This window comes from Nomascus leucogenys, chromosome 17 (genome assembly GCF_006542625.1).
Source record: "Nomascus leucogenys isolate Asia chromosome 17, Asia_NLE_v1, whole genome shotgun sequence".
NCBI lineage: Eukaryota > Metazoa > Chordata > Mammalia > Primates > Hylobatidae > Nomascus > Nomascus leucogenys.
In genome coordinates, this window is record NC_044397.1 from 59596943 (window position 1) to 59614871 (window position 17929).

At 42.6% G+C, this 17929-nt stretch overlaps 2 pseudogenes; both read left to right on the forward strand.

Moving 5' to 3' along the window:
• The first annotated feature begins 1782 nt into the window (after window positions 1-1782).
• On the forward strand, window positions 1783-2845 carry LOC100596327 (annotated as a pseudogene).
• Window positions 2846-2990: 145 nt separating this feature from the next.
• On the forward strand, window positions 2991-5026 carry LOC100595989 (annotated as a pseudogene).
• The last annotated feature ends 12903 nt before the right edge of the window (window positions 5027-17929 follow it).

Below are 17929 nucleotides of genomic sequence, written 5' to 3' on the forward strand. Positions count from 1 at the left end.
TCTTTGTGATAAATTTTGAAATCAGGAAATGTGAGTTGTCCACATTTATTCTTCTTTTCGAGATTGTTTTGGCTATGCAAGGTCCCTTAAGATTTCATATGAACTTTAGAATGGGTTTTCTATTTCCACAAGAAAAAAAAAAATTGTTGGATTCAATCTGTAGATTGCTTTGATTAGCAAAGCAAATCGAGTAGCATTATCACTTTAACAATATTAAATCTTACACCATGAACACATTCCATTGATTTATGCCTTCTTTATTTCAGCAATGTTTTGTAGTTTTCAGTACATGTCTTTAATTTCCCTGATTAAATTCCTAAGTATCTATTCTTTCAGATGCTACTATAAAAAGAAAGTTTTAATAAATTTCCTTGTCATATTGCTTATTTCTAGTGTATAGAAACACAACTGATATTTGTTTATTGATCTAGTGTCCTGCAACTTTGCTTAGTTCATTTATTAGCTCTAATAGTTTTGTTATTAAATCCTTAGGGCTTTCTACACATAAGACCAGGTCATCTGTGAATGGAGAACTTCTCTCTTTTCAATTTGTATGATTTTCATTTATGTGACTTCTCTAATTGCTCTGGCTAGAATTTCCACTACAATATTGAGTAAAAATAGCCATAGTAGGAATCCTGCTCTTGTTCTCATTGTTAAGGGAAAGCTTTGAGTCTTTCAATATTGGGTGTGATGTTAGCTGTGGGTTTTTCATATATCACCTTTATCATATTATGGAAGATATCTTTTATTCCTCATTTACTGAGGAATAAAATTAAAAGAGTGTTGAACTTTATCAAATGATTCCTCTGCATTAACTGAAATGTTCATATATTTTGGGGTCTTTTTTCTCCCTTAATTCTATTCATGTGGTTTCTTACATTGAGTGATTTTCATATGCTGAACCATTCTTGCATTACTGAAATAAATCCCATTTGTCATGGAGTATGATCCCTTTAATATGCTGCTGTATTCAGTTTGATAGGATTTTAGCGAGAGGCTTTTCATCTATACTTGTAAGAGACAATCTTGTAGCCTCATACAATGAATTATGAAGTATTCTCATCTCTTCAATTTTATGAAAGAGTTTGGCAATGATTGCCATAGATTTTCATTAAAGGACTGATAGAACTCATCAGTGAAGCTGTCTGATACTGAGCTTTTCTTTTTTGTAAGATTTTTGATTACAGACTCAATCTCTTTACTCACTATTGGTCTGTTTAGATTTTCTATTTCTTCATGATTCAGTGTCGGTAGGTTTTATGTTGTAGGAATTTATCAGTTTCCTGTAGGTAATCCAATTTGTTGGCATATAATTGTTCATTAGTAGTCTCTTTTGATCCTTTGTATTTCTGTGGTATCAGTTACAATGTCTACGATTTCATTTTTAATTTTATTTATTTTAGTCTTTTATTTTTAGTATAGCTAAAGATTTGTCAAATCTGGTAATCTTTTTAAAGAACCAAGTTTTAGGTTCGTTGATACTATCTCTTGTTTTTCTATTCTCTATGTCATTTATGTTTCCTCTAATCATTATTTCCTACCTCCTTCTTGCTTTGGCTTTAGACTGCTTTTCATTTTCCAGTTATGTAAGATATACAATTAGATTTTCTATTAATATCATTCTTCTTTTTTAATGTGTTTAGAGCTTAAATGTTCCTTCTGACCACTGCTTTTATTGCATCCGTAAATCTTGGATATTGTATTTTATTTTTATTCATTGTAGAGTATTTTCTACACTGCACGGCGCCAGGACCTGGGCTGGAGGGCAGGGCATCAGCTATGTAGTAACCTGAGCAGGACCCTACCTCAGACGATGCCATGGACTCGTTCCTGGAAAAGTTCCAGGGCCAGCCTTACCGTGGCGGCTCTCATGAGGACCAGTGGGAAGAGGAATTTGAAAAGGTCCCCCTGATTATAAGAAAGCACCATCAGAAATTGATCCCAGGGAGAATCCTGACTTGGCTTGTCTCCAGTCAATTATTTTTGATGAGAAGCATTCTCCAGAACAGGCCAAGACCTATAAAGATGAAGGCAAAGATTATATTAAAGAAAAAGACTACAAGAAAGCTGTAATTTCCTACACTGAAGGATTAAAGAAGAAATGTGCAAATCTTGATTTGAATGCTGTCCTTTATACCAACCAGGCAGCAGCACAATACTATCTGGGCAATTTTCATTCTGCTCTCAGTGATGTGACAGCTGCCAGAAAGTTAAAACCCTGCTACCTCAAAGCAATAATAAGAGGTGCCTTATGCCATCTGGAACTGAAACACTTTGCCAAGGCTGTGAACTGATGTGATGAGGGACTGCAGAAAGATGCCAAAGAGAAGAAGCTTCTGGAAATGAGGGCTAAAGCAGACAAGCTGAAGCTAATTGAACAGAGGGATGTGAGGAAAGCCAACTTGAAAGAAAAGGAGAGGAATCAGAATGAGGCTTTACTCCAGGATATCAAGGCTAGGAATATCAGGCTCTCTGAAGCTGCCTGTGAGGATGAAGTTTCAGCCTCAGAAGGTCTAAGTAAGCTTTTCCTGGATGGACTCAGCTCTGAGAACCCCCATGGAGCCAGGGTGAGTCTAGATGACCAGGGCAGGCTGAGCCGGCCTGTGCTCTTTCTATACCCAGAGTATGCCCAATCGGACTTCATCTCTGCTTTTCATGAGGACTCCAGGTTTACTGATCATCTAATGGTGATGTTTGGTGAAACACCCTCTTGAGACCTAGAGCAAAAATATTGCCCTGATAATTTGGTGGTCTACATTGAGGATGAGGACAGGGCAGAACTGTACCGTGCCTGCCAAGAGCACCTTGCTACAGGATCTACAGCACCACAGGTACTTTGTAAAAGCCCTGACACCAACATTTTTGGTCTGTGTAGGATCCAAACATTTTGAAAGAATTATCTCTGGGGGAGAAAGGTGCACCACATAACATGACTGAGCCAGGCCCCCTGGATCTCCTCCCTCATCCTCCTCTGCTGGGAACCTAGCATGCCTGAATCAGCCCAGTGCCTTATTTCTGCCACCCTGGGGATAGACCTTCCTAGTATCATGGTAGGCGAGGAGCCTCTGGATTCCCCGAACTGCAGCCTCTCTGGCTGGTCTTCACTTTCTTCAGTTGATATAAAACTCCGTGCCTTGGCCATGACATCCTTGGACTCCATCTCTAAGGGAACCATCTGCTGCAGTTACCACAGCAACTGACCTGAGCGGCACCCTGGTCTGTGGAGACGGACTTGGGATCCAGTGGCATGATACTGAACTTTTGTGGAGTTCGACACCTTGTTACAGAAGCTACCCTTCAAACTGCATATCTACACACAAACAAACTATGCATAGGATTCCAAGGCTTTAAAGCTGAGAGACCCTGGCCTCAAGTTATTTCATGAGCACAGAGGGGAGCCATGTGGGGTTGCTGTAGATGGCTGGAGGTGAAATGAGTGCGGGAAAGCCACATCCTGCTCTGCATTTATAAAGACCGTGCAAACTGAGATCCTTGGTACCCCTAAAAAGGTTACCAGTTTTCTTCATCTTTGCCATATAGAGGACTGTGACAGACTTGGACAGTGGCCTCTGAGTTCCTCTGTAGTTTTACATTTTAGGATTTTGTGTCTTTTAAACTGGAAAATCTTCTAGCATGTTGGGTTGCTGTTATAAGGTATATTTTTGTCTGCAGCTGTTTGTTGCCCGCTTCCTAAGAGGAGTTTATCTATCCTGAAAAAAAAAAAGAGTATTTTCTAAATTCTTCTTTGACTTATAGCTTATTTATGAGTATGTTGTTTAATTTCCACTTGTTTCTGAGTTTTCCAGTTATCCTTCTGTTACTGGTTTCTGGTTTCATTCCTTCGTAGTCAGAGAAAATACTTTGTATGATTTCAACCTTTTAATATTTACTGTGACTTGTTTTGTGGCCTAACATAAGATTTAGCTTGGAGAATGTTAAATGTGCACTTGAGAAGAATGCATATTCTGGTGTTTGTGGTAGTGGAGTGTTATTTATATGTCTACTAATTCCAATTGTTTATAGTGTTAAGTCCTCTATTTCCTTACTGACATTTTGTCTCTTTGTTCTATTCATTATTGAAAGTGGGATATTAAAGTCTCCAAATATTATTGTAGAATTTTTTTTTCTCAGTTTATTTCTGTCAATTTTTGTTTCATGTGTCTTGGGGGTTCTGTTTTACGTTCAGGTATGTTTATCATTGTCATATATTCTTGATGGATTAACCTTTTTTGAATACACAATTTTCTTGTCTTCTATGATACATTTTAAAGTCTAGGCAGCACATTCAGCAGTCCTGTGGATCTGCCTCTTGCTTCAACAATGTTTGGATGGAACAGATCCAGGAACTCTCTTTCTTCCAGTCTCCAGCCACCTTCCAATCTTCTCTCCATTTTCAACCTTCGGGACCATCTTCTCGGTCATCTCCTGCTTCTGGGACCAGCCAACACCATTTTTGTAGTTAGCTCCTTCTTGCTGACTAACCGTGAGCTCCCAGATTTATCAGAATTATTCCACTGAGGTGGAGGCAGCCATCAACCACCTGGTCAGTTTGTACTTGTGGGTCTTCTAAACCTATTTTTCTCTGGGCTTCTATTTTGACCATGATGATGTGGCTCTGGAAGGCATGGGCCACTTCTTCTGCAAATCAGCTGAGGAGAAGCATGAGAGCACCGAGCATTGCTCGAAGATACAAAACCAGTGTGGCAGCATGCTGTCTTCCAGGACATCCAGAAGCCGGCTCAAGATAAGTGGGGTACAACTTTGGATGCCATGGAAGCCACAATGGCCCTGGAGAAAAATCTGAACTAGGCCCTTTTGGATCTTCATGTTCTGCCTGCAGTTCTTCAGTTCTGCCTGCAGAGATCCCCATCCCTGTGACTTCCTGGAGAGTCACTTCCTAGATGAGGAAGTTAAACTCATCAAGAAGATGGGTGACCACCTGACCAACCTCCACAGGCTGGCTGGCCTGGAGGCTGGGCTGGGCAAGTATCTCTTTGAAAGGCTCACCTTCAAGTACAACTAGGAGCCTACTGAGACCCGTGACTTCTGGGGGGCCCCTTGCAAAGTAACAGGGCTTCTGCCTAAGCCTCTCCCGCCAGCCACTGGGCAGCTTTTTAACTACCCTGGAGCACTCTCCCAAGCCTTGGATCAAATTGAAATAAAGCTTTTGGAAGCAAAGAAAAGAAATTTAAAATCTACTTTGTCTAATAATAGTGGAGATGTTCCAGATCTCTTGATTAGTAGTTGCATGAAATATCTTATCTGTCCTTTTATTTTCAGCATTTTTGTGTCTTTATAGCTAAAATAAGTCTCTTTTAGATAGTATATAGTTGGATCACATTTTTTAATACATACTGAAAATCTCTGCCATTTAATTGAATAGTTTGATTCATTTATTTTTAAAGTAATTATTGTCATGGAAAGGCCTCCTTCTCTCATTTTGCTATTTATATTCCATGGATTTTGTATATTTTTTCTCAATTCCTTCATTATGGGTTTGTTTTTTGTGTAATCGATTTTTTCTAGTCCATTTCTGTTCAATTCTTATTTTCTTTTCTGCATAGTTTTTATTTTCTTCACTTTTTTAAAGTTATTTTCTTTAATTATTTTTTACCGCACAATCTGGAGATTGTAATTAGTATATTAAATTTATAACAATGTAGCTGGAATCAATACCCTCTTAGCCTGAATTGTGTACAAAACCTCTGCTACTATACAGCCTCATCCATCTCTTTATGTTATTATTGTCACAGATTTTGTCTTTACACATTGAGTGCCCAGTAACACAAATTTATATTATTTTGGGCATTTGAATTTTAAACCATATAGGGGAAAAAAGAAAAAGAAAAGAGAAGTTACAAACCAGAAATACAATAATATTAGCTTGTATATTTATCTCTGTAGTTGCCTTTACTGGTTTTCTTCAATTCTGTATAAAGCTTTGAGTTACTGTCTGGTGTAGTTTTATTTCAACCTCAAGGAATACCTTTAGCATTTCTTGTAGGACAGGCCTACTAGTGATGAACTTCTTCAAAGTTTATTTATCTGAGAATGTCTTAATTTCTTCTTCATTGATTAGTTTTGCCAGACAGAATTCTTGGTTAACAGTTTTTTTTCTATCAGCACTTTAAATATATTATCCCACTTCCTTCTGCCCTTCATGCTTGCTGATGAGACGTTGACTCTTATTCATTTAAGATTCGTTGTACAAAAACATGACAAGTTGCTTCTTACTTCCTGCTTTCAAGATTCTTTTTTGGCTTTTCCTTTTGAAAGTCTGATTATAATGCGTAATGGAGTCTTTTTGCTTTTTCGGTTAAAAGTCCATTGAGATTCCCTGATATGCTGATTTATGTTATTTCTCACATTTGAAAAATTTGGGCCATTATTTCTTGAAATAACTTTTCTGCTTCTTTCTTTCCTTCTTCTAGGATTTCCATTATGCATTTATATAATGGTACACTTGATAGCGTCCCACAGGTCTCTTAAGGTATGTCCATTTTTCTTCATTTCTTTCCACTTCTGCTTCTCAAATTGAATAATCTACATTGAGCTATCTTAAGTTTAGTTTGAAATTTTGAGGATGCTTTCTTCTTTCTGTTCAAATTTTATGCTGAATCTCTCTAGTGAAGCTTTCATTTCAGATTGCATTTTTTTAGCTCCAGAATTTCTGTTTGGTCTATTCTTATATTTTCTATCTTTGTTGGTAATCTCTATTTGTCTAGGCATCATATTTATGGTCTCCTTTGTCTATGGTTTTTCTTTATCTCTCTAAGCATATTTAAGATGGTTGATTTAAAGTCTTTTTATAGTAAATCCAACGTCTGGGTTTTCTTGGGGACTGCTTCAGTTCATTTATTTTTTCCTGTGAGTGGGCCATACATTCTTGTTTCTTTGCATGGGTTGTAAATTTTTGATAATTGGACATTTTGAATATCATAATGTGTAACTCTAGAAATCATAATCTTCTTCTTCCCAGGATTTGCTGTTGCTACTTGTAGGTTGTAGTTGTTTAGTGACTCTTCTAATTCTTTTTATAAGACTGTTTTCTCTGTTATGTGTAGTCACCACAGTTCCAGTTCTGTTAACTTACTGGTCAGCTGGTGATTTAACAGAGATTTTCTTAAATGCCTAAACCCAATGTAACAAAAAATACTTCAAGTCTTTGTGGACTGGCTATGTGTTTGAGTATTCCTTTAATGCTTAGCTAGGCCATTTACATTTGCTTAATGTCCACTTTCAGCTTCACGGGAGCCTAAAGACAGGAGCCAGAGATGAAAGTACATGGTGTTCTCCAGTCTTTTCTGAGCATGTCTAGTCCTGGGCATTTGTGTGGACTTCCAGGTTATCCAATTACGTGGAATTTATTAAAATATTTATTCTCACATTTATATTCTTTCCCTGACTTTTCCTAACCTTTCTAGTCTGTCTGCTGCTTTTGCTCTCTGTTATAACCTTCCCCAGGCAGCAGCAGAGAGTATGTTTGCCTTAAATCATTTCTTTAAATGCCACCCAGGAGGCTGCTTCAGGCCTGAGAAAGTTCAGAGGCATGTGAAACATAGGGAATTCCCTCACCAATCACTCAGGGAGCCACCAGACAGACATACAGTCATAATTGTTTGAGACTAAGTGCCTCCTCTGGGGCCATCAAGTTATGTCAATAACATGGGCAGCCAGCCCCATAGCTACCACCAAGCTGGAAAGTGGTAAATTGTATAGGTAAGTTAAAGCACCACAATATTCTTTTGCTGAAATTTAGGAGCTTCTTTCTTTGTGAAACACTTCTTTCATTGTTGTATATTTTTTATTAGATTCCTTAGTTTTAAAAAGTTAATCCTAATAGTTTATGCCAGCTTTATTGTTGCTTTAGTGAAGAAACAGTTTTAGAGTTCCCTACTCTGCCATTTTCTGCTTCTGACTGACATTTTCAAAGAACCACAGGCTATTGCGTTAAGAGGAAGCAATAGAGAGGACTGAAGCTGGGAAGCTAATGGCAATAATGAGGTGAGACACGAGGGTGACTTAGATGGGGAACAGTGGAGGTGATAAGAAGTGATTAGATTCTGAGCATATTTAGGTGGTACAGCCAAAGGATTTGCAGATGGATTGGAATGTAAGCAATGAAAAATGTGGAGCAGAGAGGCCTAATAAAGAGGAAGGATGAATTTGCCATTACTGTGCTGGATTCCTGAAGAAGTTTTCTGACTGGTCTCCTGGATTCCATGTTCAGTCTTCTATAATCTATTGTCAACAGAGTAGCTGGAGTGAACCTTTCAATACTGAAATGAGATGATGTTACTCCTCTGCCCGGTGTCCCATCCCAAATATTTACAATGGCCTACAGAGTCCTAAATAACCTGACTCCCTGCAACCTTTCTGTCCACATCTCCTAATTCACTCTGTTCCAGCTGTGTTCCTCTCTGGCCTTACTGTTCCTACAAATCACCCTACAGGATTCTAACTCAAGGCCTTTGCACTTACGTTCCTTGATATGCATGGCTCCCCCTTCATTTCTTTATGTCTCTATATAAATGTCACTTTATTGAAGATGTCTTCTTGTCCACCTTCTGGAAAAAAAAAAAAAAAAACAGCAAATTTAGCCACTCCAAATGTCCTGACACTTCCTATTATCTTCTGCTGCTGTATTTTCCCCACAATATGTGTCTATAGTAGGTTCTTTATTTGATGATTTATCCTCTGCTCACTCTTGCCCCATAGAATGTAAGCTCTATCACCATAAGTCAACTCTGTTTTCCTCATATCTGTGTAACCAACACCTTGAAAAGAACCTGGCAAGTCAAAGAACAAAGTTAATATTTCCTGAGTTCAGAAACTGAGTTACGCAGTTTTGTGTAAGACACAATCATTATGTTGAGAGATTCCACAGTTTAGGAAGGAAGAGAAGCAAGTAAACTAGTGACTATACACAGCGGATGGGTCCTGTATTTCAGAAAAACACAGAGGAGGGATGTCAAAGGGACAGTCCCAGGACACACTAAACCAGGTCAGGGCTGCAGCAGCAGAGGGAAAAAGCAGTCCACCCCCCAGGTTCCATCAGAAGGATTCTTCCATAATTATTGTTTTAAGCATAAGGCTTTATTGAAAAAAAAAAAGCTTCTGACCCTTAGAATAATATTTAGATGCTACTGGTCTGCCCAGACCCTGTTAGTACATAATGCATATCAGTTTAAACTAATTAATACATTATGCCCCTTGCTCTTGGGCGAGTTCTGCCATAACCTGCTGAGAGGTCACAGGGCATGACTATCTAGCTCATCAGCTCTGAAATGAAGATGTTAGAGGAGATTGCCTTGGTAGTGGCCTTCAGCTCCAAATCTGTAGTCTGAGTCCAGAAACATTTGTCCCAAATGAAATTATATCCATCCTTATGACATAAAACAGTTAAAATCAAGATTTTATCAGCTACTTTATTTTTCCCAAGACATTTTCAGACATCTGTTTGCTTTTGTTATCATTCTTTGTAATAAGTTTAATGAGCAGATGTGATTTATGCCATGTGTTTATAACAGCCCGAACTTTGATACTGCATTTTTCATCACTGGCTTCCTTGCATTTGAGATATTTTCACCAGGTTTAGAAAGACTCTTTTCTGTTTTGTTTACAACAGATGCTAGAGAAGTATAGCCAAGAAAGAAAAGAGTAATGAGACTTATCTCCATATTCTCCCATCGGTTTCTCAACTAGATCTGAAAAATGCAGCCATACGAAGAGCACCGGAATGCAAAGGGCTGGTTCTCTCTTAAAGACACACAATCTTGGGGTCATACTTTTCAAACTGTAGTTCATTCATACAAAAGGTTTTTTGAGTAATTGTTATAGGGTGAAATGCAAAAACAAATAACATGGGAGTCCCTACCATTAAGAGGCTTACTGACAGACTTGAAAATAGGAATTGTCACTATTTTAAAATACCATGCTAGGAAATGGAGAATGTTTTCTAATGGCTATGAGGTTTTTTAGAGGGGAAGGGGTGACAAAAATATTCTAAAAATAGACCATGGTACACATGATCACATGTGAATATACTAAAAACCATTCAATTGTCCAATTTAAATGGGTGAACTATATGATATATCAATTACATCTCAGTAAAGCCATTTGAAATAAATGTGACATACCAGGAATCTGCACAGAGCCTTGTGGGGGCACTGAAGATACAATGGTCAGTCCTTTGCAGGGGAGAGGTAGGAAGAGGTAGGATAGGAACATCTCAATACAAAGGTCACACTCAGATATTCAAGCATAACTCCTCCACGTGTGTGTCAAAACACATCTGAAACTCAGCATGTCCAAAGCCAAACAACTAATCTCTCCTCCAGACTCACTCCATGTGCAGGTTCCCCATCTCAACAACTGTGATTTCATCACTCCAATTGCTTAGGACAATGTCACTGGAGTCATTCTTGACTTTGATCTTTCTTCCACAGCCCACACCTAACCCATCAGCAAATCCTGGTGACTCTCTCCTTAATATAACTCCTATCTCCACTCCCACCCTGCACTTGGACTGCTATGGCACCTTTCTCACTGGTCTTGCTACGTTCAACCTTGTCTTCTGAAGTCTATTCTTGATACAGCAGCCCAAGTGATACCTTCAAACTGCCAGTCAGATGGTGGTACTCCTCAGAATGCTGAGAAGCTTCCATCTAGTCTAAGCAGAAGTCCTTCTGACCTGGCCCACCACAGGGCTGTTCTCACAGGTATCTCCTGGAAGCCACCCACTCATGGTGTGTCTGCATTTCCCACCTTCCTTCTACTCCTTTCAGTTAGTGACATTTGTGACTCTGCAATCGTATCACTGGTGGGACCTCATTAACTCATGAATTGGGTGACTTTGCAAGAAAAAGAAACTTTTCAAGAGATATATTACCATTTCTCAAAGAACAGGCTACAAGAAGAGTTTGAGATGAGCTGAAGCAACCTATATCTGGAAATGAATCACTGCAGCCAGAAGAGGTCAAAAATGACAAAACAGAAGCCTGGGAGCTGCCTGCCTGGCCCAAGGTCACAAAGTTCTTTAGGGGCTGAGTCAAGTGTGCTGGGGGGATTAATTACCATTCTTTGCCCTGTACTATTGCTTTCTGAGAATGTGCAACTTCCTTTTTCTAATCCTGGCAGCAACTTCCTGAGCTGTGCCTTGGTTAGTTAGAGTACAAAGAGAATCAAAACATTATACAGAGAGAATAAACAGATGGGTATGTCCTGTTTATTCTGCCCTATTGCTTATCCTGCATGGCTCATGGTTCCCTGAGCATGCTCTGCCCCCTCCTCTCCTCTCCCTCAGACTACTTCTGGCCCCCCAGTTACCCCTCTCATTGCCACTGTCACTGGCATGTTCACCCTGAGTTCTACATACAAATCAAACATAGTGTATGAAGTTTTTGCTAGGTATAAAATCAGAAATTTTTGGAATCTTCCTATGAGATTATTATTTCAATGTCACTAATACATCGGTTAATTGGATACCTTATTTGAGAACTTCAACTTGAATGGAGATTTGTTGTACAATTTGTTGTACAGTTTGTGCTTCCATTTTTTAGGTGCAGAAATCCAGCCTTCCTTGGTCATCCAAGAGATACGATTGAAGGCTCATGCTGTCCAATCCCCGCTTCTCCAAAGTGGTAGAGCTGAGCGCTTGTCTGTTCCTTCATATGCAGAGGATGATCCTGATTTTTGGGAGGAGAATGCACTAGATCATCATGGATCCATCAAGCTTCATTGATAAAGGAAACACCCTCCTGTTAATGCTTACTATGCAGCAGTTCAATGCTCTTTGTATTCAGATTAATCAACGTTCAGCTCTGGAAGTTGCTGATAAGATTAGAAGGAGGGAGTTCCAAGTTTGCAAAAGTTTTGCAGATGGATCTGAGATATGCTAATGTTCCAGTCCTCTCAGGGATGCTTCCTACCTGTGGAAGTGGGCAAGCCCCTGGGATCAGAGCTCTTTTCCTGGCAACACGGCAGACGCCGAGAGGCTGACACTTTGTCTTCTCCTCCTAGGTTTCTGGGACTCCATTCTCCTGTTAGGAGGACAAGACAGTGACTTTAGACATGATGCAAAATCTCAGAACAATGACGGCATTCCAGGCTCCAGAGAGCCTTTCACAGCCTGGCTAGCTGTGGCATTCTGTACTTTCCTGAGGATATGCCCTGTTCACCACAATCTGACTTCAGAAAATCTCATCTCCTCCCCAACGTATTTGCAAACTGCCTCCCAGGAGTGCCTCTGGGGACAGAAGCACTCACTATTCTGCGATCTTTCTCAGCAGTAGAAAGATTCTCAGGACCTTTTATTCTAAGTAGCGTAAATCCCATTCGAACTGGCTTAAGCAAAATACAAACAAAAGTTATACTGCAAGCTCAGGTGCAGACTTCAGGAACAGCTCCATCTAGGAACTAAACACTATCAAATGTGTGTGCAGTCTGTCTCTCTCCAAACCATAGTTCTGCCAACTTGCATTTTGGCTTTATTTCAGGCTCTAGTGGGACTCATCTGACAGAAAGAGCAGTCCTCTCCTATGTCTAAGATTGGTTTTAATGAATGAACTTGGATCCCTATGTCAGAAAGAGCAAGCATGCTGATTGCCGATACAAAGGAAAGGTAAATTCTCCAATAGACACTTACATCAACTTAATTTTCAGGATGACCCTTTTGGACCCCTTCTATTGTCGTCTTGGTGTCTGTATCACTGATGCCCCTCACTCGTGCTGGGCTTCCTGCCTTTGCTGTGTTATCTGTTAGCTGTGAGCTCTGATCTCAACATGACCTTGGCTCTACTCTTCAGGTTTCTCGAGCCTCTGCCTTCATAGCTTTATGTTATCCCAGGTTCCTGCCAATCTCACAAGCATGGTGACTGATGGGTCAGAGTAGCCATAATAACTCTCATTGTACTGATCCTGCAAGGATCTCAGCCACCGTAAAGGGTCCAGGTTCCTGGGGGTGTCGCCCTTGGTGTCTGGGACACTGCCTCATCACTGTCATGTCTTAGATGCATCTTTCACCATCCCCCGAGCATCTCGATTGCCTCCAGCCACCAACTGGCTCCACCTCTTTGGCAGGTCACCTGCTATTGCCTACTGGATGGAGTGGTCTTTTTTAATAAACTTTTTATTTCAGAACAGATTTATATTAAAAAGTCACAAATTTAGTAAATAAAATTTATGAAAATAGTGAAGAGAGTTTCCATGTAACCCATACCCAGTTTCCCCTATCATTAATGTCTTACATGTGTATGGCACATCTGTTATAATTAATGAACCAATATTGATAAATTACTCAGGTTCCCTTGGTTTTTACCTAATGTTCTTCTCCTGTGCCAGGATACCACAGGACATTTAGTTGTCATATCTCTTTTGGCAGTTCTTGGCTCTCAGAGTTTTTCTGGTTTTTGACAACTTTGACAGTTCTGAGGAGGACTGGTCAAGTATTTTGTAGAATGTCTCCAAAATAGGGTTTGTCTGATGGTTTTCTCATGATTAGACTGGAATATGGGTTTGGGGAGGAAGCCCACAGCGGTGAAGGGCCTCACATCACATAAACGGTACACATTGTCAGTGTGACTCATCACTATGGGTGTTGGCCTTGACCACCGGGAGGAGGTCCTGTTAGTTTTTCCACCATAGAGTGCCTCTCCCTTCCCATTTTCCATGCTGTGCTCTGTGGATGGAAGCTGCTCTGTGTGCCCCAACCTGAGGAGTGAGGAGTTTGCTCCACCTCCTGAGGCGATCATTAACATCACACACACATGTACGCCTGGCCCCCAGACCCCAGGACTATGGATTCCTCACGTCCCTGTCACTCCATGAGGTGTAATGACTAATTGTAGAAGGTGTTCAGTAAGCATTTGTGGATGGGACTGAACAGTTGCATTGCCTGGGGAATCTTTGCTCCTCAGGTTGGCTGACATCCAAAGGTGAGCCTTGTCCCTGGACGTCCTTGAATGCCCCACGTCAAAGCTGGTTATGGAACAGCCAGAGAGCACTCAGGAGCATCCTTGGCACCAGAGTGGACAATCAGACCTCAGAGAATGTGCGTTTCCCAGCTAAATTCTACAGTATCTTTTGCTTCCCCCAGCTCAGAAGAAAATAGGTCCACGCTTATAAACTAGGAAGGACTAAAAAGGGCTTAACTTTCTTTCTGGGTTTGAATTTGTGTCATGGGTAAGAAGAAACTCAAGTGTCCTGTGTACTCTCCAACATCAAAGGTCAACCTCAGCTGCTCTCACAGGTGACCCCTGTCAGATGTCTTTGACACATCATTGAACCGTCTTGGCTGAGTGCCGTTTAAAATCTGTACAGGTGTCCCTATTCCGGGCCGCACAGTATTTAATAGAAATAAAAGTGACTTCATCGTCTGCCAGCCTAGGTTCTCCCTAGACTGGATATGCACAGGGTCCTTGGGGGAGCACCCCTGGCTCAACCACTGGGGCTGCTGCCTCCAGGCTGAGGGGCCGGTGTGGAGCTGCCAGCAGGGCAAGGAGCCCAGTGACGCCAGGAAAACGCACACACTGGAGGGAGCTGGGACATGCCTGCTTCAGCTTCTGACTTCACTCGTTTTGACACTGGGAAAGTTGTTTTTGAAATGCCTCTGAGAGTCTAAGGTAAAAGCGCTTATTGATCATGTGAGGGTAAACGTGTCATAAAGCACTCTCTACCCCACAGTCTCTACACCCCTGCCCCTCCCCCTGTATGTCCCTCTGCAGTAGACAGGAAATCAAGTGTCCAGTCGGTAGAGGGGATGGGAGGACAGGGCACAGCCAGGCCTGGTGACCTCTGCCCCCACAAGTCCTGTGACCCCAGGCAATTCCAGGAGACTTCCTGAACCTCAGGGTCCTCTGGGACCCAGGTGAAAGCAGCTGTAGGTGTGAACCTGTTTGTGAACTGCAGGCCTCACACCTGGAGCTGTCAGCTGCAGGGACTTCCCACAGCTTAGTCTCACCTTCTCCAGCCTCCCTTCCCCTCCCCTCGAGGTCATCTCCCCAAGCAGCCTGCCACACCGTGCTCTGTCCTGTGGGGCACCCAAATGTTTCCGGGCCCCAGGTCATGTATCGGAAGCCCAGAGTTCCATCTTTAATAGATCATTGCCATCCAGGCTCTTGCATGCCCCACTTCCCGTTTTTTTTTTTTTTTTTTTTTTTTGCAACATGCCCCAGTTCCCTGCTACCCAGACACACCATCTCTGAGCTGGCTTCAGGATCCTGCATGCCCCTTGGCTGCGCACATGGCTCTGTGCTGCCCTTCGGAGACATACTTCCTCTCTCTGTCCACTGCCAGCCCCATCCAGCCCATCCTGTCGACCATTGGGACCACCGATGCAGTGAAGGAGCTGGTCCATCTCCTCTGCCACCTCCAACCTCCTGCACCTCCCCTCCCCGCACACCCACACCCCTGGTCTCAGGACCAGTCTCCCTAGCATGGGCACATCCTGCTGACAATGGTTCTCATTGCCTGTTCCAACCACATTCTCAGTCCTCTTCAACACAGAGCCACTCTCCTGGAGGAAGAGGCACTCTCCACACAGCATCACCACACCTCGTCTGCATTGGCAGTCCCAACCTGGCTCTCCTATGGGTGGCTCCAATAGTCCTCTCCTCCCAACCTTTCCCCAGGTGGCAGGGGCAGGGCAGGGCAGCCAACTTCCCATGGGCGTCTTTCACAATCTGATGGGTATGACCAGCTTGTCTACCAACTGGGCTAAGTTAATATCCAAGGACGTAGTGTCAGGAGGACAGTCTCTAAGGCTGAGAGAGCTACGCAAGTGCCAGTGGCTATGTCATCATGATTACAATGAGTGTGATCACAGCACTGCAAAGGAATTCAGAGTCTGCAGGACCAGGGCCACCCATCCTGGGCCTGCCTTCTATGGGCTATGCAAGGTGAACACACACTTTACCCTTCGGGCCTCCACTTCCTCTTCAACGTGGGAAAAATGATGCGTCTTTCACAACATGGTGGGAAGGAACCATAGAAACAACACAGAGGATGATCTGATATGCGTGGCACATACCTGACACACACCTGACATGCCTGACACACGCCTGACACATGCTTGGCTCACACCAGCATTTAGCATTTTGCCATTTTTATTTTCTCCAAAAGTTGTGTTTTTCCAACAAGAAAATCTTGAACTCTAAGCTGCTGGGGGATCTCTTTCTGAGCAAATGTGTGTAGCTGCACCAGGGGACAGGGATGAGAACAGCAGAATCCCAATAAAGGGGCTGGGGGCAGGGGTCAGTGTCAGCCACTCACAGGCAACCCCAATGGCAGAGTCTCAGACAGGACTTGGCCTCACTAGGGCTTCATCTGGGCTTTTGTGTTGAGCTCTGGGGCCTCTCCCCCAGGCCTCTGGCCCTGCAGAAGCAGCAGCCTGCCCTTCCTGTCATGGCTCCAGTCACAGCCTCTGAGCTTCAGCTATGGTCCTTTCTGCCCCAGCATGGATGGGCACCAGCAGAGTAGACACAACCCTCAGGTGGCTCAGGCAGCAGAACTTTGCAACTCTGGCCGATGAACTTCTAGGGAAGAAATGTAACTCAGAAGGCCATCAAGCAGCTCCACACTGCCTTCCTAAGATGATGTGGTAGGAGTGTTAGATACTTATTTCCTGGCGAGAGCACGTATCTCTAATCAAATTTAAGCCAATAGGATGTGCAAAGCCTACAACTTCAAACATCAATTCAGTTAACATTTATTACGTGCCTCCTATGGCCTGGGAACTTTCATATATATTTTTGCTAATAATCTCACTGATCTTCACAGAAACCTCATAAGTTAGCTATTAATGCTACATTCATATGGTACATAAGAAAACTAAGGTTTTCTCCCACCTGTTGAGGGAGAGACTTAGAGCAAGACCTAGGATCTTTCGGATCCCATGTCTGTGCTTTTCCCATAGGACATGTGGTGGCAGGTCCTGGAGTGGCAGAGTGTCTTCCTAGACACCTTTCTGGGGTCCTCTCAACAGGTGGAGAGATAAATATTAGTATTACTATTTTGCGAATGAGGGAATTCAGGAGCACAGTGGGGTTTTAAGTACCACATGTGCAGGTAGCATTTTAATCTGTTTCTTCAATGTCCCAAGAAAAAAGGGCTCCCTTGGCCACCTGTATCCAACAATCTTGTCATCTGCTCTAAAGCTCCCAAGGAGACTGGTGCGCTTCTGGATGGATACTGAGCTTTCAGAGCTGAAAAGGACCTCAGCCCAGACCCCTGGTGTCCGGCCCCTGCTGGTGCTTTGTGCGGCTGAGGCAGACAGGGCAGGTTCCCCATTTTCAAAGGTGACATATTCTACCACTTTCATCACTTGAAATATTGGAGATTCCAGCCCATAGCTGGGCAGGGCAGAGCAAAGACACTACAAAGACAGACCACTCCACAGTTTGAAGTTAGGATAGACAAGCAGCATCTCAGAAAGAGGTGCCACAGAGCAAGTGAAGAGCCCCAGACACAGACTTGAATCTCAGGGAGGGGGCCGGGAGCAGGGAGGAGAGGAGATATCAAGCTCATGACAAAGCAGAGGCTGACAGGACTGATTCAGCAGGCAGAGAAACAAGGAGCCCTTCTCAGGCCGGGAGAGTTTACTGCGCCCATGAACGGCAAAAAGAAAAGGAGCTGCACGTGCCAGCTCCCCAGGTCCCTGTTCAAGACAGCACAGAAACAACAGCAACAGGAATGAGGGATGGGACACCCTGCCACCCTGTGGCAAAGCAGCTCTATCACCTGTAGCTGTGCCCAAAGGAAGGCCTCATCAGAAGCCAGGAGGCCATGAGAAACTTTCACCACAGCCTCCTCAATCCCAGGGAAGCAACTGAGAAATGGCAGCTTCTCATAAGCCTCCATGACCAATCCCATGGTCTAAGAGGACCACAAGACCTCTGCAAAGATTTGGATTTAGCCACAGTGACAGTCT